The sequence below is a fragment of the Pseudorca crassidens genome, chromosome 12, assembly GCF_039906515.1.
Source record: "Pseudorca crassidens isolate mPseCra1 chromosome 12, mPseCra1.hap1, whole genome shotgun sequence".
In the NCBI taxonomy this organism is placed as follows: domain Eukaryota; kingdom Metazoa; phylum Chordata; class Mammalia; order Artiodactyla; family Delphinidae; genus Pseudorca; species Pseudorca crassidens.
In genome coordinates, this window is record NC_090307.1 from 33,620,613 (window position 1) to 33,642,852 (window position 22,240).

The window sequence follows — 22,240 nt, forward strand, 5'->3', positions numbered from 1 at the left end:
AGAAAGATATAAAGGCAAAAGTATCTCTTCAGCAGTCATCAAAACATAATACCTATTCCCGTGCTAGCATGAATCTTTGAATAGTATAAATATAAATATATGTTCTCACTTGAATAGGAGTTTGTCATATTATGAAACAATCTTCGCAATCCTTCTGTGGTATGATGAACATGTCTTGCTCTCCTTGAAAATGTGGATTCATTTTTGGATTTAGGAGGCTTGTCACCCTTCTAAATCTCAAGAGATATTGTTGATAACCTAACAGGGGCAGCATGACTGCTGACTCAGTTCTACAAATTGCTAACATATGGGCCAATGGAAATTCAAATAGGCCAAATTTTACAGTTTCAATCAATTTATCTATGTCTGTTTTTCAGTGCTTATCTAGATTGTCTTCATTAGAAATGTTCCTTCCCAGACTTCCTTAACAGACCCTAAGTAAACACTTGTTGACTAATTAGTATTTATGCTTACTCTTCTGTTTCTTTCCTTCCATTTTTACTCCAAGGTAAACTATTCTCCTTGCTCTGGTTGTTCTGTTTTTGAACACGTCCTCTATAAAAGACTTTCTGATTATCAATACCTCTGCAGAGTTTTAATTATTGTAAATATGCATGTTTTTGTGTATAAGTGTTCACTGTGTCCTGATAAGCCAGAGTCTTTCAACAGAAAGTTGAGAGGCCAAACATCACCTAATGATGAATTCCTCATCTTTAATATTAGAGTAAGAAAAAAAGGTAGATTAGATAATATCCAAATTCCTTATGATTTTTTTCAGAAATAATAATGTTAAATATCTTGTTCAATCAAATCATCATGGCACTTTACACACTTAGAATGTGCATCTTTGAAGTATTACTCAATTTACCAAATCAGTCAGCACATGAAATTACACTGCAGATTATTGCATAGAGATATATTACACATATAATCTTCCTTATGCCATTTTAGTTTAGATAAAATGATTACACTGAATTTAAAATAAAGTTTACTTTTTTACATATAAGCTAACGATTAAAATGTTTGCTCTCAAGTAGTAAGTTTTAACTTTATTTGTGTACTTGTCTATGTTTTCAATCTGAATTTACCACCTCAGATTTTCTAATTGATGGGAACAACAGCTTGTTAATTTATGTCTAATATTTTGACCATTTTTTATCCCTCATTTCTTGAAGTCATTTCTCCATATGCTATTCCATAACATATATAGTAATTCATTAATTGTGAAGTCTTTATATAAAAAAGGTAGACATTCTCAACACAATTTCTCTATATCTCCATGTGATCCTCATGTCATTTTCTATATCATCAAACCCATGTTGTCTTGCATGTTTTCTTTAGTCCTTCTAATGACATTCAATTCAAATCAAAGTAATTAAAAATTCAGTGTTATCAAGTACCAGGTAAAGAAAAAATATATTGCAGAATCTATGACTAGGTACTGATAAACAGTATGAGATATTTAAAAGCAAAAGTGAATTTGAAGAAGCTGATCTATACACAGGTATTTTACATTCAGCTCCAATCAAAATTCTGTAAATAGTTATTCTCTATAATCCCACTCCTATGATATTTAACACCACAAAAATATATAGTCACTCAGTTTCCTTCTGGCTTGCCTTGATCATCCGTATCTTTGGATTGCTTTTTGAATTTTAAATAATTGCATTATAGTTATAATTTCTTGATTACTGAATTTTTTGACATCCTCTAAATTTTGTGTCTGCCTCACCCTAGTCTCAGGCTGGTTTCCATTTTCAACTTTGCTTTACACGTACATTGTTTCCTATGTAATCCAAAACTCAATCTTTCATAAATCTCTCAATATAATGTAAAATGAAGATTTTGTGTTGAAAGTAAAACAATATTTCCATGTCAGTGGCAACTAGATCCCACAGCAATTTGCACGGTCTTCACCAGTTTTCACAGATCTCTCTGTCTCCCATATCTTCTCTTAACAAAAGTGGTAGAGTTAACTTATGCAGAAACCAAATTTTCTTTTCTTTTTCACTGAGCTAACAAAGACCTGATTTCATTGGAAATTTCTGGTCTGAAGAAAGCATTGACTTCACCATGATGACAGGTTCCATCACCTGCAAGATATTTACTCTCTATTCCCTTGTCTTATATTTAAATATTTCTTCTTCTGAGAAACACATCTCCCAACACTCCTCAGTTGCTTGAAATGGAGGGGGATCAGTAGATGAGAAGGGTCTATAAAATAAACTGTTGATGCTAATAAACATTAAAAAAATACTTTTCCCTGAGATATAACTGAAATAAAGTGAAGCACATTTTCATCTTCTCAATGAAAACCAGTTGTTTGGCTTTGCCATTGTTAGTGGAGTGAGTTACAGCAGATTGACAGTGGCACAATTTAATATGAAATACCACAGTGACCTTCACTTCTTCGGGGCTCAGTTCTCTTATTTCAAAAGAGAAAACACTGAATTATTTTAATTAGAGATGTTTTCCAATTCTTAAAAAATTCTCCTACCGGCTTCCCTGGTGGCGCAGTGGTTGGGAATCTGCCTGCCAATGCAGGGGACATGGGTTTGAGCCCTGGTCTGGGAAGATCCCACATTCCACGGAGCAACTAGACCTGTGAGCCACAACTACTGAGCCTGCGTGTCTGGAGCCTGTGCTCCGCAACAAGAGAGGCCGCGATAGTGAGAGGCCGCACTGCGCAATGAAGAGTGGCCCCTGCTTGCCACAACTAGAGAAAGCCCTCGCACAGAAACGAAGACCCAACACAGCAAAAATAAATAAATTAATTAATACTATATTGCTTGCAATTATATAATACTATCTTGTCTCACATTTGCTTGATAATAAGCAAATGTGCTTGGGCACAAAAGTACGTGTTGAACTTCTGTCCTTACAAGTCAATACAAAGCTTATATTTGGAACTATGATCCTTCCTGTTTGCAATCACAGTGGTCTTTCATCTGAAGGAGAATTTAAGATGTCTAAAATGCTCCCAGAATACCTACAGTTAATTTAGAGACTACATTTAAATCTCACAGACTCAAATGTATAGTCCATATTCAGTGATACACTATTTTACCATTGTCATGTGATAACACATTTGAGTTAGTTAAACAGATTTCAGAGAATAGCATCACCTTTACCTAAAAGTATCTCAAGGCATCTCATCCAAGCCTTCTGTCATTGTGAACTGGTCAGGCAGGTGTGTTTCCTCCATTTTTATGATGAAGAAACACATCTTAGGTTGTGGGTCTTGAGTCTTCTAACTCAAAGAGCCTCAATTTGGGGGATTAAGGAGTTAGATCTCTACAGAGCTCTTGCTAAAAAAGCATGTTTCCTGGAATGAGGTAACTACATGGCATCTTCAGACCAAAGAATCTCTTTCTGTGTCCTCTAACAACTTTACAATGGTGGTGGATATCCTGATAGCTTGGAAAGTAGGAATGTTTTTAATATTGTATCTGCATGTGATGCCATAGATGGAAGAATTCTGTGACCTGTTGTAACCATAACTGTCTCTAAAATTATCCAGGAAGTAATGCATATGGGGTGACAAATGCATCGGGACATCAATGTTTGGAATTCTTTCAATGTTTGGAATTCTTTCAACTTAAATATATGTAGCTACTGCTTAGCTAGATATAGCTAAGATCCAAGGGAAAATGAACTCATCACATGTTTTTAAAATATTGCTTAGGAAGGAAAGGTTAAATTAAACAGATAATATCATCTCTCAATCATCATAGGCAGGAATGGGACCAGGTGAACTCAGAATCCTAAATAACAAATAATCCAAAGGTCATCTTTGTCTTTGGAGCATATAATGCAATTTCTTCTGCAGCACATCTTCTTCCTGCTATGTAACTGGACAGCCAATTTTGTTTTAATTTCCAGAAAATGAGCCAGTTTAAGGTAAAGGGCAGAAGCACATGTGGCTACCAGGAAATCAGGCTCACAGTCCCAGTCACAGGAGAGGGTTTGAATGAAGATGGTCACCACCTACAGCTCATGGCCACATTTAACATCTTGGAAGCAAGGAGTTTCCAAATGAGGCTATGAAAAGACTGCATTATTCAGCACTTTATTTTTTGCAACAGTTTTAATATCCTTATTTGCTATATCATCCAAAGCAAATCCACAGTTTAAGTGTTAAGATGAATAATCAAACCTCTAACTAAGGATGTTAGTGAAACACATTGGTGTTACTGAGAAAAAAACAAAGCATGCCTCTGTCACAGGATTTGCATTTATAGGCTGGTCTCCCCCATGAATTAGTACATAAACATTTTGAGGGCAACAATTACATTCTCTTTGTCTTGTATGGAACACAAGTTTGTGTGCCCACCACACAGTAAGGCCAAACAAACCAAAACATCGAAGTTAGGAGCAAAAAAGTTTTATTATAGGGCCAAGAAAGGAGAATGAGTGGCTCATGTCCACCCAAACTGTAAACTCCCTGAAGGATTTCAGCAAAGCATTTTTAAAGGTCAGGTGAGGGAGAGGTGAGTCACAGAGTATGTGATTAACTTGTGCACAATTCTCTGATTGGTTGATGTTACGGTAACAGTATTATCAGTGCTTAGGCACCAGTAAGTCTGGGAGCTTATGATCATCAGGTAGTTAATTTATTTCATTTGGTGGTTATTCTAGCATCTGTGAGACAATTCAGGAAGTGTGCATCATATACTGTTATCTAAGTACTTCAGAGAGGAACTACAAAAAAAGATATGAGGTAAGGGTCTGTCCCAGGAAGACCCCATAGAGTCCTGCTCATTAACAATAGCATAGAAGTCAGTGCCTTAAACAGAGTAAATATTAAATTAATATATGTTAAAAGAAAGAATGAACAAAACATGTTTCTTTATTTACTTTTAAATTTAGGAGAAAATACTTGGGAACTTGATAAAAAAAAAAAACTCCCTGGAGAAGTATAGATTAACTTTTAACTGTATTCAATGTGTTTTTAATGAAACTTCATTCTATTTTCCCCCAATAATTGATGATAAAACTTTTACAAAATATTTTACGCATATTAACACTTTTACATACATCCCCTTAGATTGCCTCTGTCAGGACCAAATATTACATGGAGAATATTGAACATGGATATATTCCAATTAGGTCTCAAGACTGAACCAAGAAGAAATAGAAAATATTAACAGATTAATTACCAGTAATGAAATTAAATTAGTAATTTAAAAACTCCCAAAAAGCAAAATTCCAGGACCAGATAGCTTCACAGGTGAGTTCTACTAAACACCTAGAGAAGAGTTACCACCTATCCTCCTGAAACTATTCCCAATATTGAAGATAAAATAATGCTTTCAAACTCATTCTACAGGACCAGCATCCCCCTCATACCAAAACCAGACACATATATACACAATGGGATACTACTAAGCCACAATAAAGAATTAAATTGTGCCATTTGCAACAGCATGGATAGTCTTGAGGGTATTACACCTTATGAAATAAATCAGATAAAGCCAAATGCTGTGTGATATCACTTATATGTGGAACATAAAAAATAAAACAAACTAGTAAATATAACAAAAAAGAAACATCTTAAAAATATAGATCTCAAACTTGTCATTACCAGTGAAGTGAGGGAAGGGGGGTGGGGTAAAATAGGGGTAGGGGATTAAGAGATACAAACTTTTATGTATAAAATAAACTATAAGGATAAATTTTACAGCACAGGGAATATAGCCAATATTTCATAATAGCTATAAATGGAATATAACCTTTAAAAATTGTGAATCGGGCTTCCCTGGTGGCGCAGTGGTTGAGAGTCTGCCTGCTGATGCACGGGACATGGGTTCGTGCCCTGGTCCAGGAAGATCCCACATACCGCAGAGTGGCTAGGCCCATGAGCCATGGCCGCTGAGCCTGTGCGTCCAGAGCCTGTGCTCTGCAACAGGAGAGGCCACAACAGTGAGAGGCACGTGTACTGCAAAAAAGAAAAACAAAAAACTGTGAATCACTATGCATTACACCTGTACCTTATATAATATTGTAACATCAACTATATCTCAATAAAAAAAGAGGTAAAAAGGAAAAAAAAAATGCCCAGAACACAAGCTCAGAGGCTACACTGACAAGTCAAATAAATCATGCAATGGGAGCCTCAACTATGGCTGCAGACATACAGTAGGAAGCCTGAGGATGTCAGAACTCTTGATGAGAAGACTATGCATGGTGACACTTTGATATGTTTCAACATTTGCTGTAAATAATAACATACTTTTATTGCTATGTGTCAGGCACTATTCTATTTTCCTAATATCAGTGCAGCTAATTTTCAAAATGACTCTTTGAGGCACATAACTACCTTCTCCGTTTGAGCCCAAACAAGGTTTTTTTGGTTTTTGATTAGTTTTAATTAATTGTGAGTTTACATTAATCAGTCCCATCCAAAAGTAACAGTGTAGTTCTTTTTTCTCTCGTATCATGGAGTATCTGTATTCAATAATACAATATCTGAAAAACACAAGTGACTTGATTTCAAAAGTGTCTTTCATCAGATAACTTTCTTTTATCATCTTTGTCCTGCAATCATTTGGTGATTCTTGGTGGAGTAGTGCTGGAGGTCTACTGCTACTCTGCTCACCAGCCTAAACACCATTATGCAAGTGGACACAGAGGAGCTGGAATGGAGAAGCAGAGAGGTAAGGAGGGAGTAAGGAAAGAGACCCCACTCCTGTATTGTTTCAGTGGCATTGACAACTATAACAACCTCTTTTTGGAAATACACCACGTAAATGTGATACAAGAGATACATCTAGAAGTCAAAGTATACCTCAAGTTAAGCACATTTATTAGGCCGTTGTGTCATAATAATTGGTTTTTCTTAATAATTTTATTACTCAATCACCAGCCTCATCCAGGAACAGCTATATAAGTAAAAGCCAATAATCAGAAGGACTGGACTCCAATTCAGTTCCTGCCATATAATACCTGTGTCTCAGACCTGTAGTACCAGTTGTAACCTCTCCTTTTTCATTTCTGATTTTATTGATGTGGGCCCTCTCTTTTTCTTGATGAGTCTGGCTAAAGTTTATCAATTTTGTTTATCTTTTCAAAGTTTTATTGATATTTTCTATTTTTCATTCTTTATTTCATTTATTTCTGCTCTGATATTTATGATTTTTTCCCTCTTCTAACCTTTTTTATTATGTTTTTTACATGTAAGGTTAGGTTGTTTATTTGAGATTTTATTTGTTTCCTGAGGTAAGATTGTATTGCTATAATTTCCCCCTTGGAACTGTTTTTGCTGTGTCTCATAGATTTTGGATCACTATATATTTTTTTCATTTGTCTCTCTCGTTATTTTTTGATTTCCATTTTGATTTCTTCAGCATTCATTCATTGTTTAGAGCTATAATGTTTAGCCTCCAAATGGTTGTGTTTTTTGCAGTTTTTTTTATTACAGTTGATTTGTAGTGTCATAGCATTGTGGTCAGAAAAGATGCTTGATTTCAATTGTCTTAAATTTGCCAAGGCTTGTTTTGTGGCATAGCATGTGATCTATCCTGAGGAATGCTCCAGGTGCATTTGAAAAGAATGTGTATTCTGCTGTTTTTGAATGGAATGTTCTATATATTTTTTTCTAAGTGCATCTGTTCTAATGTGTTATTAAGACCAATGTTTCCTTATAGATTTTCTGTCTGAATGACCGGTCCATTGATATAATGGGGTTATTGAAGTAGCCCTACTATTATTGTGTTACTCTCAGTTTTTCCCTTTCTGTTTGTTAATATTTGTTTTTGTGTTTATGTGCTCCTATGTTAGGGACATATATATTTACAAGTGTTATATCCTCTTCTGGGATTGATCCCTTGATCATTATATAATGTCCTCCTTTGTCTCTTTCAACAAACAGTCTTTACTTTAAAGTCTATTCTGTCTAATGTAAGTACTGCTAACCTGGCTTTCTTTTAATTTCCATTTGCATGCAATACTTTTTCCCATTCCCCTCACTTACAGTCTGTGTTTGTTTGAAATCAACAGTGACTCTCTTATAAGCAGTATATATACAGATCTTGTTTTTGTATCCACTCAGCCACTCTATTGATTAGAGCATTTAGTCCCTTTGCTTTTACAGCAAGTATTAATACCTATGTTCTTACTGCCATTTTGTTAATTGTTTTGGGATTGTTTTTGTAGGTATTTTTTTTCTTTTCTCCTTCTTTTGTTCTCTTGTAATTTGATGACTTTCTTTAGGGTTATGTTTGTATTCCTTTTTCTCTTTTGTGTGTGTATTTGTTATAGATTTGTGGTTTGTGCTTACCATGAGGTTTATATATATGTATATGATTGTTTTAGGTTTCTGATGTCTTACTTTCAATGTATTCTAACAACCCTGTATTTTTATCCCCTCTCCTCATGATTACTGTTTTTGATGTTTATCTAATAGTTTTGTATATCCATTAACTGTTTATTGTTGGTATAGTTGATTTCACTACTTTTGCCTTTTAAGCTTCCTACTGGCTTTGTGCACGGATGATTTCCTATCTTTACTGTACGTTTGTGTTTACAAATGAGTTTTTCATTTAGTAATTTTCACGTTTCTGGTTGTGGTCTTTTCCTTTTTTCTTAGAGAATTTCCTTTAACATTTCTTGTAAAGCTGGTTTGGAAGTGCTGAACTCTTTTAGCTTTTGCTTGTCTGTAAATCTTTTGATCTCTCCATCAAACCTGAGTGAGAGCCATGCTGAGTAGAAAGGTTTTTCCCTTTCATCACTTTAAATATATTGTACCACTCCTTTCTGGCCTACAGAGTTTCTGCTGAAAAGTCAGCTGATAGCCTTATGGGAGTTCCCTCATATGTTATTTGTTGCTTTGCTCATGCTGCTTTTGATATTCTCTCTTTATCTTTAATTTTTGCCATTTTAATTACTATGTGTCTTGGTGTGTTCCTCTTTGGGTTAATCTTATATGGGTCTCTCTGCACATCCTGGATTTAGGTAACTGTTTTCTTTCCGAGGTTAGGGAAGTTTTCAGTTATTATGTTTTTAAATATATTCTCACTCCCTTCTCTCTGCCTTCTCCTTCTGAGAACCCTATGATGCAAATATTAGTGTCCTTGTTGTTGTCCCAGTATTCTTTTAAACTTTCTTCATTGCTTTTCATTCATTTTTCTGTTCAGAATCAGTGATTTCCACTACTCTGTATTCTAGCTCACTGATCCATTCAGCTGTATCATTTAGTTTACTCTTGATTCCTTCTAGGTATTTTTCATTTCATTTATTGTATTCTTTATCTCTTTGTTTTTTCTTTATATTTTCTAACACTGTTAAAAAAGACTAAATTGTTGTTCTGCGCATCAAGTTTCTCCTGAGTTCTCTGATTATCTTCACAATCTGAATTCCTTCTCAGGTAGATTGACTATCTCTATATCACTTAGTTCTTCTGTGACTTTTTCTCATTCCTTTGCCTGGAAAATGTCCTCTGTTGTGGTCAACTCTTGTTTGTCTTTTGTGGAGTGAAATGTCATCTTCATGCCCAGACTTCACAATAAAGTATAAATCCTAGAATGTTTCATACAAGGCCCTCAAGATCTGTTCCCTCTTTTGTTCCACTTGCCACTTTTAGCCACTGACCACAGGTCCCTCTACAGAGACTCTCTTCTCCCATTCTTCTTCTGCCTTCCTGCACTTCTATAACACTTCCTCAAAAAGACTCCCTCTTCCTCCATTCTTTCATTTCTTTTTATTCATCTTCCTCCTCATTCCATCTCCATCTATAGGAGTTGCTCCCACTGTTTCTCTCACACATCACTATGGCACAGGCTATAGTAATTCTTGATTTATAGATATGCAATCCTCAACAGATTGTAGGTCTCTTAAACAGAGTGTCTCTTAAGCAGGAGATTGTCTTTGAGTAGACTGCTTGTAGCCTAGTGCTGGGAAGAAAAGAGTTACTCAAAGGTATTGGATGATGGCAAGGTGGGGAGAAAATTAGAAAAGCTAAGGATTGCAAGAGTAAATCTAACTGGTGTAGGTCTTGAAGTACACATTGAAGTGTTAGAGCATGATCCCATGAGCTATTATGTTGATTAAAAGTAATTATTCATGAAGCACTGCATGGTAAAAGAGGAAAGCAGGAAATAAAATTACCTGAGTTTTAAACAGAGCTCTCCCACTTAGTAACAGGGAGACTTTTCAGAAGTGATCAACCTTTCTGTGCCTCAATTTGTTCATCTGTGAAAGAAACAGGTAAGATGAAACATGCCCTATCTATCTCAGAGTGGAGGAACTAATAACATATAACAGTTAAGAACACATAAATGATGTTGGGGAGAAAGAAATGTTCCTCTGCCTTTCTAGATTCTTTTCACTTGTCTAAGAGTTAAATTGACATGAGACTAATTGACATAAGAAAATTATGGTTTAATAACAGGTATACATGGGAGAGACCCAGAAAAACTAACTTGCCAAAAAGGTTGAAACCCTCACTTTAAATGCTATTTTCAGCCAAAGACAAAAGAGGGTGTTGGGGGTAGTATTTGAGACCTCAAAGGGAAGAAGGCAATTCACATGGAGATGGAAAAGCAAATTTTTGGTAAAGAAAAGTTTGCTGGGCCATGCAGAGAAAATGGGACACAGAGGGAAATTTTAACAAACAGACTTTGCTAGATTTGTCTGTTTTTAACACACCTACTTCATACTATAATTGTCTATGGAGATAACTCCCTTCCTGGAACAGGTCTTCTATCTAGGCAGTTATGTGAAATGTCAAAGTTTCTTCCTGAGTTTTCTGGGCCTGTTTGCAGCTCAAGATAGTATGCATGTCAAAGAGACATTTTGTGGTGGCATATTTTGCTCCCTTAAATTGGAAATCAGATGTACCAGCAGTGAGACAAGGAGATCATAATACCTCTGTCTCTCAGTTTCCATCTTTGTAACATAATATAGACAAAATAATAATACCCAGTCCTTAGTTACAGAGAGGATTGAGTGACAGAATGTATTTAAAGCAGTTAGGACATAGTAGTTGCTCAATAAATATTAACCATCATCATTGTGATTATCGTGAAAATTATTACATAGTTTAAAAAATAATTATGTTAGCTGCTTACAATGGTGGTATATAAATCATAAAATGTGGCTCAAGAAGTGTTGTAATTATTATTCTAAGTGCATTATAAAAGGATGAATTCAAAAGCCTAAAGAGTAAACTATTGTGAAGCCTTCTGACTAGTATTAGTACATATCTGTTAATAGACCAATATGCAACAATTATTATATCAATTACTGAGGAAACTGGATTACTTTTGTTACATAACAGTGTCCATCACATGTCACTGTAACTTCTGGCATTTTAGTAATGGGTCATTTTTTTTAAAGAGAACGTTATGTTCATTAAGACTAAGGTGACCATCTGTTCAGTTTTGCCCAGGAGTCCAGGTTTATTCCAGTCGTGCTAGCTTAATTATCTTATTTTATTTATTTATTAATTTATTAACATCTTTATTGGAGTATAATTGCTTTACAATGTTATGGTAGTTTCTGCTGTATAACAAAGTGAATCAGCTATATGTATACATATATCACCCTCTTGTGTCTCCGTCTCACACTCTCTATGCCACCCATCTACATGGTCACAAAGCACCACGGTGATCTCCCTGTGCTATAAGGCTGCTTCCCACTAGCTATCTATTTTACATTTGGTAATGCATATATGTCAATGCCACTCTCTCACTTCACCCCAGCTTACCCTTCCCCCTCCCTGTGTCCTCAAGTCCATTCTCTACGTCTGTGTCTTTATTCCTGTCCTGCCCCTAGGTTCTTCAGGACTTTTTTTTTTTTTTAGATTCCATATATATATGTTAGCATATGATATTTGTTTTTCACTTTCTGACTTACTTACTTCACTTTGTATGACAGATTCTAGGTCCATCCACCTCACTACAAATAACTCAGTTTCGTTTCTTCTATGCCATTGTATATATGTGCCACATCCTCTTTATCCATTCATCTGTCAATGGACACTTAGGTTGATTCTATATCTTGGCTATTGTAAGTAGTGCTGCAATGAATATTTTGATACATGACCTTTTTTGAATTATGGTTTTCTCAGGGTATATGCCCAGCAGTGGGATTGCTGGGCAATATCATACCTCTTTTTTCAGTTTTTTAAAGAAACTCCATACTGCTGTCCAGAGTGGCTGTATCAATTTACATTTCCACAAAAAGTACAAGACTGTTCCCTTTTCTCCACACCCTCTCCAGCATTGATTATTTGTGAATTTTTGATGATGGTCATTCTTACAAGTGTGAAGTGATACCTCATTGCAGTTTTGATTTGCATTTCTCTAATGATTAGTGATGTTGAGCATCCTTTCATGTGTTTGTTGGCAATCTGTATATCTCCTTTGGAGAAATGTCTGTTTAAGTCTTCTGCCCATTTTTGGATTTTTTTTTTTTTGATATTGAGCTGCATGAGCTACTTATATATTTTAGAGATTAATCCTCTGTCAGTTACTTCATTTGCAAATATTTTCTCCCATTCTGAGGGTTGTCATTTCATCTTTTGTATGGTTTCCTGTACTGTGAAAAAGCTTTTAAATTGCATTAGGTCCCATTTGTTTATTTTTGGTTTTATTTCCATTTCTCTAGGAGTTGAGTCAAAATGGATCTTGCTGTAGTTTAAGTCATACAGTGTTCTGCCTATGTTTTCCTCTAAGAGTTTTAAAGTGCCTGGTCTTACATTTAGGTCTTTATCCATTTTGAGTTTATTTTTGTGTATGGTATTAGGGAGTGTTCTAATTTCATTCTTTTATATATAGCTGTCCAGTTTTCTAAGCACCACTTATTGAAGAGGCGGTCTTTTTTCCATTGTATATTCTTGCCTCCTTTATCAAAAATAAGGTGACCATATGTGTGTGTGTTTATCTCTGGACTTTCTATCCTGTTTCACTGATCTGTACTTCTGTTTTTGTGCCAATAGCATACTCTCTTGATTACTGTAGCTTTGTAGTAAAGTCTGAAGTCAGGGAGCCTGATTCCTCCAGCTCCCTTTTCTGTTCTCAAGATTGCTTTCGCTATTCGGAGTCTTTTGTGTTTCCAAACATATTGTGAAATTTTTTGTTCTAGTTCTCTGAAAAATACCATTGGTAGTTTGATAGAGATTGCATTGAATCTGTAGACTTCCATGGGTAGTCTAGTCATTTTCAAAATGTTGATTCTTCCAATCCAAGAACATGGTATATCTCTCCATTTATTTGTATCATCTTCAGTTTCTTTCATCAGTGTCTTATAGACCTTATACAGGTCTTTTGTCTCATTAGGTAGGTTTATTATTAGGTATTTTTTGCTTTTTGTTGCAATGGTAAATGGGAATGTGTCCTTAATTTCTCTTTCAGATTTTTCATCATTAGTGTATAGGAATGCAAGAAATTTCTGTGCATTAATTTTGTATCCTGCTACTTTACAAAATTCATTGATGACTTCTAGTAGCTTTCTGGTAGCATCTTTAGGATTCTCTGTGTATAGTGTCATGTCATCTGCAAAAAGTGACACTTTTACTTTTTCTTTTCCTATTTGGATTCTTTTATTTCTTTTCCTTCTCTGATTGCTGTGGCTAAAACTTCCAAAACTATGTTGAATAATAGTGGTGAGAGTGGGCAACCTTGTCTTATTGCTGATCTTAGTGAAAATGCTTTCAATTTTTTACCATTGAGAACAATGTTGGCTGTGGGTTTTGTCATATATGGCCTGTATTATGTTGAGGTAACTTCCCTCTATGCCTAGTTTCTGGAGGGTTTTTATCATAAATGGGTGTGGAATTTTGTTGAAAGCTTTTTCTGCATCTATTAAGATTAGAATATGGTTTTTATCCTTCAATTTGTTAATGTGGTGTATCAAATTGATTGATTTGCTTATATTGAAGAAGCCTTGCATTCCTGGGATAAACCCCTCTTGATCGTGGTGTATGATCCTTTTAATGTGCTGTTGGATTCTGTTAGCTCACATTTTCGTTGAGGATTTTTGCATCTATGTTCATCAGTGATATTGGCCTCTAATTTTCTGATTTGATTTTGGTAACAGGGTGATGGTGGCCTCATAGAATGAGTTGGGGAGTTTTCTCGCTCTGCTATATTTTGGAGGAATTTGAGAAGGATAGGTGTTAGCTGTTCTCTAAAATTTTGGTAGAATTCACAGTGAAGCCATCTGGTCCTAGACTTTTGTTAGTTGTAAGATTTTTAATCACAGTTTCAATTTCAGTGCTTGTGATTGTTCTGTTTATATTTCTATTGTTTCCTGGTTCAGTCTCAGAAAGTTGTGCTTTTCTAAGAATTTGTCCATTTCTTCTAGGTTGTCCATTTTATTGGCATATGTTTGCTTGTAGTAATCTCTCATGATCCTTTGTATTTCTGCAGTGTCAGTTGTTACTTCTCCTTCTTCGTTTCAAATTCTGTTGATCTGAGTCTTTTCCCTTTTTTTTTTTCATGAAGAGTCTGGTTAATGGTTTATCAATTTTGTTTATCTTCTCAAAGGACCATCTATTAATTTTATTGACTTTTACTATTGTTTCCTTCATTTATTTCTTTTTTAAAAACATCTTATTTGGAGTATAATGATTTCTTTCCCTCTGCTAACTTTTTTTATTATTATTATTCTATCTCTAATTGCTTTAGGTGCAAGGTCAGGTTGTTCATTTGAGATTTTTCTTGTTTCCTGAGGTAGGATTGTATTGCTATAAACTTCCCTCTTAGACGTGCTTTTGCTGCATCCCATAGGTTTTTTTGTCCTCGTGTTTTCATTGCCATTTGTTTTTAGGTTTTTTTTTTTTTTTTTTTTTTTTTTTTTTTGGCTGTACGTGGGCCTCTCACTGTTGTGGCCTCTCCCGTTGCGGAGCACAGGCTCCGGACGCGCAGGCTCAGTGGCCATGGCTCACGGGCCCAGCCGCTCTGCGGCATGTGGGATCTTCCCGGACTGGGGCACGAACCCATGTCCCCTGCATCGGCAGGGGGACTCTCAACCACTGCGCCACCAGGGAAGCCCTGTTTCTAGGTATTTTTGATTTCCTCCTTGATTTCTTCAGTGATCTCTTGGTTATTAAGTAGTGCATTGTTTAACCTCCATGTGTTTGTATTTTTTACAGATTTTTTTCCTGTGATTGATATCTAGTCTGATAGCATTGTGGTCGGAAAAGATATTTGATAGGATTTCAATTTTCTTAAATTTACCAAGGCTTGATTTGTGACCCAAGATATGATCTATCTTGGAGAATGTTCCATGAGAACTTGAGAAGAAAGTGTATTCTGATGTTTTTGGATGGAAAGTACTATAAATATCAATTAAGTCCGTCTTGTTTAATGTATCATTAAAAGCTTGTGTTTCCTACTTTATTTTCATTTTGGATGATCTGTCCATTGATGAAAGTGAGGTGTTAAAGTCCCCCACTATTATTGTGTTACTGTCAATTTCCCCTTTTGTGGCTGTTAGCATTTGCCCTATGTATTGAGGTGCTCCAATGTTGGGTGCTTAATTATTTACAATTGTTATATCTTCTTGGATTGACCCCTTGATCATTGTGTAGTGTTCTTCTTTGTCTCATGTAATAAATAGACTTTCTTTTAAAGTCTATTTTGTCTGTTTTGAAAATTGCTACTCCAGCACTCTTTTGATTTCCATTTGCATGGAAAATCTTTTTCTATCCCCTCACTTTCATCTGTATATGTCCCTATGTCTGAATTGGGTCTCTTGCAGATAGCATATATATTGGTCTTGTTTTTTTTATCAATTCAACCAGTCTACGTCTTTTGCTTGGAGCATTTAATCCATTTACATTTAAGGTAGTTATCAGTTCCTTTTATCATTTTCTTAATTTTGGTGGGTTTGTTATAGTAGGCCTTTTCCTTCTCTTGTGTTTCCTGCCTAGAAAAGTTCCTTTAAAATTTGTTATAAAGCTGGCTTTTTGGTGCTAAATTCTCTTAGCTTTTGCTTGTCTGTAAATGTTATAATTTCTCCATCAAATCTGAATGAGATTCTTGCTGGGTAGGGTAATTTTGGTTGTAGATTTTTCCCTTTCATCCCTTTAAATATGTCCTGCCACTCCATTCTGGTTGCAGAATTTCTGCTGAAAGATCAGCTGTTTCCCTTGTATGTTATTTGTTGCTTTTCCCTTGCTGCTTTTAATACTTTTTCTTTGGATTTAATTTTTGATAGCTTGATTAATATGTGTCTTGGCATGTTTCTCCTTGGATTTATCCTGTATGGGATTCTCTGTGCTTCCTGCACTTTTGAGTATTTCCTTTCCCATATTAGGGAAGTTTTCAACTATAATCTCCTCAAATATTTTCTCAGCCCCTTTCCTTTTCTCTTCTTCTTCTGGGACCCTTATAATTCAAATGTTAGTGTGTTCAGTGTTGTCCCAGAGGTCTGTGAGACTGTCCTCCATTCATTTCATTGTTTTTTCTTTATGTTAAAAAGTCCCCTGTTATTATTGTGTTACTGTCGATTTCCCCTTTTATGGCTAAAACATATGCTCTGTGGTAGTTATTTCCACTATTTTATCTTCCGGGTCAGTTATCTGTTCTTCTGCCTCAGTTATTCTACTATTAATTCCTTTTAGAGAATTTTTAGTTTCATTTATTGTGTTATTCATAATTGTCTGTTTGTTCTTTAGTTCTTCCAGTTCCTTGTTAAACGTTTCTTGTATTTTCTCCATTCTATTTCCAAGATTTTGGATGATCTTCACTATCATTACTCTGAATTCCTTTTCAGGTAGACTGTCTATTTCCTCTTCATTTGTTTGGTCTGGTGTGTTTTTACTTTGCTCCTTCATCTGTTGTATATTTCGCTGTTTTACATTTAGCTTATGTGTTTAGGGTCTCCTTTTCACAGGCTGCAGATTAATAGTTCCCATTTTTTGTGTGTGTGTCTGCCCCCAGTGGGTAAGATTTGTTCATTGGGGTGTGTAAGCTTCCTGGTGGAGGGGATGGGGCCTGTGTTCAGGTGGATGGGGCTGGATCTTGTCTTTCTGATGGGCTGGACCATGTCCAGTGGTTTGTCTGTGAACTTATGGTTTTAGACAGCCTCTCTGTTAATGGATGCAATTGTGTTCCTGTCTTGCTAGTTGTTTGGCATGGGGTGTCCAGCACTGGAGTGTGCTGGTGGTTGAGTGGAGCTGGGTCTGTGCATTGAGAAGGAGATCTCTGGGAGACCTCTCACCAATTGTTATTATGTGGGGCTGTGCAGTCTCTGGTGGTCCAATGTCCAGAACTCAGTTCTCCCGTCTCAGAGGCTCAGGCCTGACACCCGGCCAGAGCACCAGGACCCTGTCAGTCACACAGCTGGAGGATGGGCAAGTCATAAAAGAATCAGGTTTCTGGCCCTTTGATTGTGGCCAACTTGGGATTGGGCCTCTACATCTCCACCTCAGCAGTTGAAGTAGCCTCCCCAGTAGCTTCGGGGCATTGGTTCTCTACCTTAATTATTAAAAGAAGCTCCTTTCTTTTTTAAGAGTGTCCTAGTTTGGATAATAAACTATATGGACATCTCTTTAAGAAAAAGTAACCCCAGGAAAGTACATAGGACATGATGGAAATAAGAGTATTGTCCTTAGAGCAAGTAAGTGAGTGACAACAAGTGATCTTAAGCCAGTCACCGATCAGTTGCTTTGGATTTTAAGAAGTTTCCTCTGTAGTAAATTGGGAGACTTAGAGTTCCTTTTTCTACTTTGCTTTTGAAAGTATCAAATGAAATATAATGGGTTTTGAAAAACAAAATTAGTATTTTATTGTCAGTGTTAATTTTCAAATCTAATGGCAGAAAAAACAAAGCAGCAGGAATGCAGTAAAGGGGGAGGTAGGTAGGTATTTTGTCATTTAGTTTGAGGTTGCTCTGGGCTATATGTCTGTGTTAGTGTGATCAAACATTTAAATGTTCCACAAAAATTGTGAAACTCAGAACCAATAACTAAGAGACAGGATTGTGTGAGGAATCAGAAAGTTTTGGATTCAAGTTCTACATTTATACTTTACCAGGTGTGTGGCCTTGGGCAATACACTTAGACCCTCCTTGGACCTCATTGCTCTCATCAGTAGAATGGACATTAAATAACTTGCTTTTGTAGAGTTGAGGTGAAGAATTAGGAAATGTGCATACATTCTCTAACAGATGAAGGTGTTCCGGCACGGGGTAAGAACTCAATAAAGATTGGTGGCCTGAAAGTCAATGAGACACAGAAATCTTAGTTCCTAATAAATAAATAGAAAAATAAGAACTGAATGTGGTGAATAATAAGTGAAATTTAAAGCTTTATGCCTCAGTTCCCTCTCTTTGATTTTTTTGAGATGGAAATTAACAAATATTTTGATGAAGTTGTAATATCTTAAAAACATTTTTATCTCACTTGTGATGATAGTGAATGATGTTTGCCGTCTCTGTGACAGGAGCCAGGCATATGACAGAGGCATTTTTTAAAAAGCTGAACCAGCATACTAAAGCTCAGGAGTCTTTCTCATATTCTACCTTGACAAGAGTTCTGAAATTCAAACATAGAAGATACCTCATTTTCTTGGTAGATAAGAAGTGCAAAAATGAATTCACTGACCTATAGTGAGCATGATGAAACTAGATTATACATTCCAAACTTACTTTTAAACATAGTATATCTCTAGCTTGCTTAAACATGCTGCTGGAGCTGAGAATACAAAATGGAAAAATAGCATTGAGTTCAGAGATGGGGAAGCATCTGCCTTTGGACTCCCTTGTCATAAATCACATTTTCCTCACTTGTAGTTACTCCATGGCTTTAGTTTTCATCACAAATCCACTTACAGATGACCGTTGGACATCTTTCCAGTCCTATAGAAAAACTTGGAAATTTTCCATTTGCAAATAAGTTTTGTCTTAATACAGATGAAAGCATCAGGGTGATGTACATTTTCTTATATTTGGTCTCTTGGCCACCAAAAATTTCACAATGGATTAGAAGTATAGTAATTACATTGTACCCAATAAATCCTTTCTAATTTTTCAGTTCAATAATCTTTGTCTTATTTCCAGTTTTATAGGTCAAAACCACACAACCCCAAAACAGAAATAAAATACCACACACACAAGTGTCCTCAACTCCAGCATTCCGCTAACACATGAACATGAGTGACTTGTACAAACCTTTCGTTTTGTTTTTCAGTTTTTCATTTGAGAGAAAGTTAAAGGATTGAATTCAATGATAATAAGGCTCTAAATTTCTATAAATAATCTGAGACTCACTTATAAAAATATTTATAAAGCTACTTCAACACACTTGGTTTCTTTTTAAGTGAAACAAATTATCTTTGATGCTTGCCTGAGAGAGAATGCTAAGTATCCAAACAGAATGCAATATATCTGACTTGGCTTTGTTCTGTCACTGGAATTACTTTTAATTATGGCATGTATCCCACAGTCCAGCCAAGGCACACCCTTTAGATTGTCCATGTCCCTTCCTAGACTGTACACTGGCCTCCCTTGGCTCTACAGGTGCCTCCAAACAAAGACTGATGCAGTTCAGGTAAAAGGGGCATAGTCATAGAGAAACAAATCAAAAGAATATTAAGAAAGAAAATCTGAGACTTTGTTTCTACCTCTCCTGGGCCCAAAGCTCCATTGCTGAGGCCAGTAATGTCTGAAGGAGCAGAGGTCCAGGATGGCCCTCACCCTTCTCCTTGCTTTGCCTCAACTTTGTATCCATACTTGTTTCTGGCCTCTTCTGGAAGTTAGGGTGTGCTAGATAGTATTTGGAACCAGTAATATTTGACATGTACACAAGACAAGTATCAATGTGGCTTAAGGGAACTTACAAGCTATTGGGGGATGTTGAACATATCTATAAAAACAAATTTTAGAGTTTCTGGAATTCAGAGGTTATAGATTTATAGAGGTTGCAGTGATCAGGAAAGGTTTTCTTGTAAAGGTGGGAATTTAGCTATACCTGGAAGGACAACTTGTTGAAGGAAATAGACCAGGCTTGGGCAAAGATCTAGAAGCAAGAACACACCTGGCAAACAGAGTGGTCAGGGAGAGAACTGTCTCAGTATGTGGAGAGTTTAGGTTTTTAGAGAGCTTAGGTTTGTGGAGAGCAGAGGTATGGTTAGAGGAATGGGATGAGGTCAGACTATGATTTAAAATATCAGCCTGGGGCTTCCCTGGTGGCGCAGGGAAGTGGTTGAGAGTCTGCCTGCTAATGCAGGGGACACAGGTTCATGTCCTGGTCTGGGAAGATCCCACATGCCGCAGAGTGGCTGGACCCGTGAGCCATGGCTGCTGAGCCTGTGTGTCCGAAGCCTGTGCTCCGCAACAAGGGAGGCCACAACAGTGAAAGGCCCACGTACCGCAAAAAAAAAATAAGAAAAAAAAAATATATCAACCTGGAAGGTTGAAATTAGCAAGTTAAATATTAGCAATGCAAAATAATTATCCACAGTATTAACTTATATGTGCATGAAGTGCAATATGCTGGAGGTGAGTATGAAATTGGACCTGAATATAGAAAGACTCTTTTCTATGTGCATGCTTTTAGGGGAAAATATCTTTGGAAAAGCAAGGAATGTCTGTTTGAAAAACACAAGTGTTTTTCACATTGCTACATGGCAATATTAGGCTGGATTTCCTGATAAGAAGTCAACATCTAGGTAATATTTACCTCACCTGACACAGAAAATAGAAACATAATATTATTTTTAAAAATTCAGTGTCCTAGAAGAAATGATACATACTACCTGCTCTAGACATTATTGTTTTAATCTCCAACACAGTCTAGTAAACATAGATTTTGTGCATCTATAGAAATAGACATGATAATAGGATCAAGAGGGCAGAGTTGGAGGATGTGGAGTTTGCCTCCCCCAACAATGCATTAAAAATACAGCTACATATAGAAGAATTCTCCCAGAAAACCAATTGGAGATGGACATAAGACCTCTTATACAACAAAAAGTGCAAAACCAGGTAGGATGGGAGAAAAAAGACATCAGCATGGAACTAGAGCCCCTGGGAGGGATCTGTGAAGGAAGGAAAGTAGCTATGGGCAGGACCTTGTCCTGGAGAGACGCTTTGCCTGCTGGGATGTCCACTGGGACAGATAGAGGGGCTGGAGGAGCCTGCACTCTGCTCATGAGGAGTGCACAAATGCTGGCTTGCTAGACTGGCTCTGATGGTTGCCATCTTGCTGCACCTCCCAGCCTGAAATATGCACTGGACAGGGCTATTAGTATGTGCAGCACATAAGCACTGAATCTTGGGCAGACAGGCCCTGGAAGAGGACTTTGTCTAGCTGTGCAGAGACAGCCTGGAGGGCCTGGGGTGTGTTCTGAGCCAAACCTTGGAGCTCATTGCCAGCATGCGCACATCAGGTATGGGTTCACCATCAGAGCACATTATCAATTCTCACACGGTGGGAGCATGTCCAGCAGTGGTGGATTTTGTTGGTGCACACATGGTGTAGCACCACAGAAGAGCACATCTAGGGAGGACAGCCCTTGGACAGGAGTATACAGTGGTTTGGTTCCTGGTATAAGCACTCATGTTCTGCCTACCCCACACTGCAGCTTAGATCAGGGTCTGGGGCAGACAGGTCCTGGGAGAGACCTGCCACAAAGGCAGTCCAGGTCCAAGGAAGAAGCATGACCTCCCTGATTCCTGCAACCACAGTGTCCTGGCCCCCAGCACCAGCCTAATACTAAATCTGGGGAAAAAATGAAGAACAGGAAGTGACCTTGGGCTACTTCTGGGCAAAATTGTGGATGCCTGCACTGGCAACACATGGGTTTGTTGTGACCATACAAGCCTCTAGCTTCAATGTTTACTTCCTTTGGGACAGAGCATGCACTTAACGCCAACAGACCCTTAGTGAACACAAGCCCCAGGCCTCCTACTCCAATGACTGGGGAGCAGACTGCACCCCCAACAGGGCTGTGTGAGCCATAGAACAAAGAGGAGACCCCATGCAATATCTAGTGCAAGCTCTGGACACCACAATACCAATAAAACACTCTATCAAGGGAATAATGGCCAGCATACTTTGAGGAAAAATATGGCTGCATCCATACAAAAAACAGCCCTCACACCAAAAATATTAGACTATTCTTGCTCCCTTTAAGATCACAGTAGATAACTGTTTCTCATAAATTAATAGAGACAGATAGAGTTAAGTAAAGTGAAAAAGGAGAGGAGAGCTTCCCTGGTGGCACAGTGGTTGAGAGTCCGCCTGCCGATGCAGGGGACACAGGTTCGTGCCCTGGTCCAGAAAGATCCCACA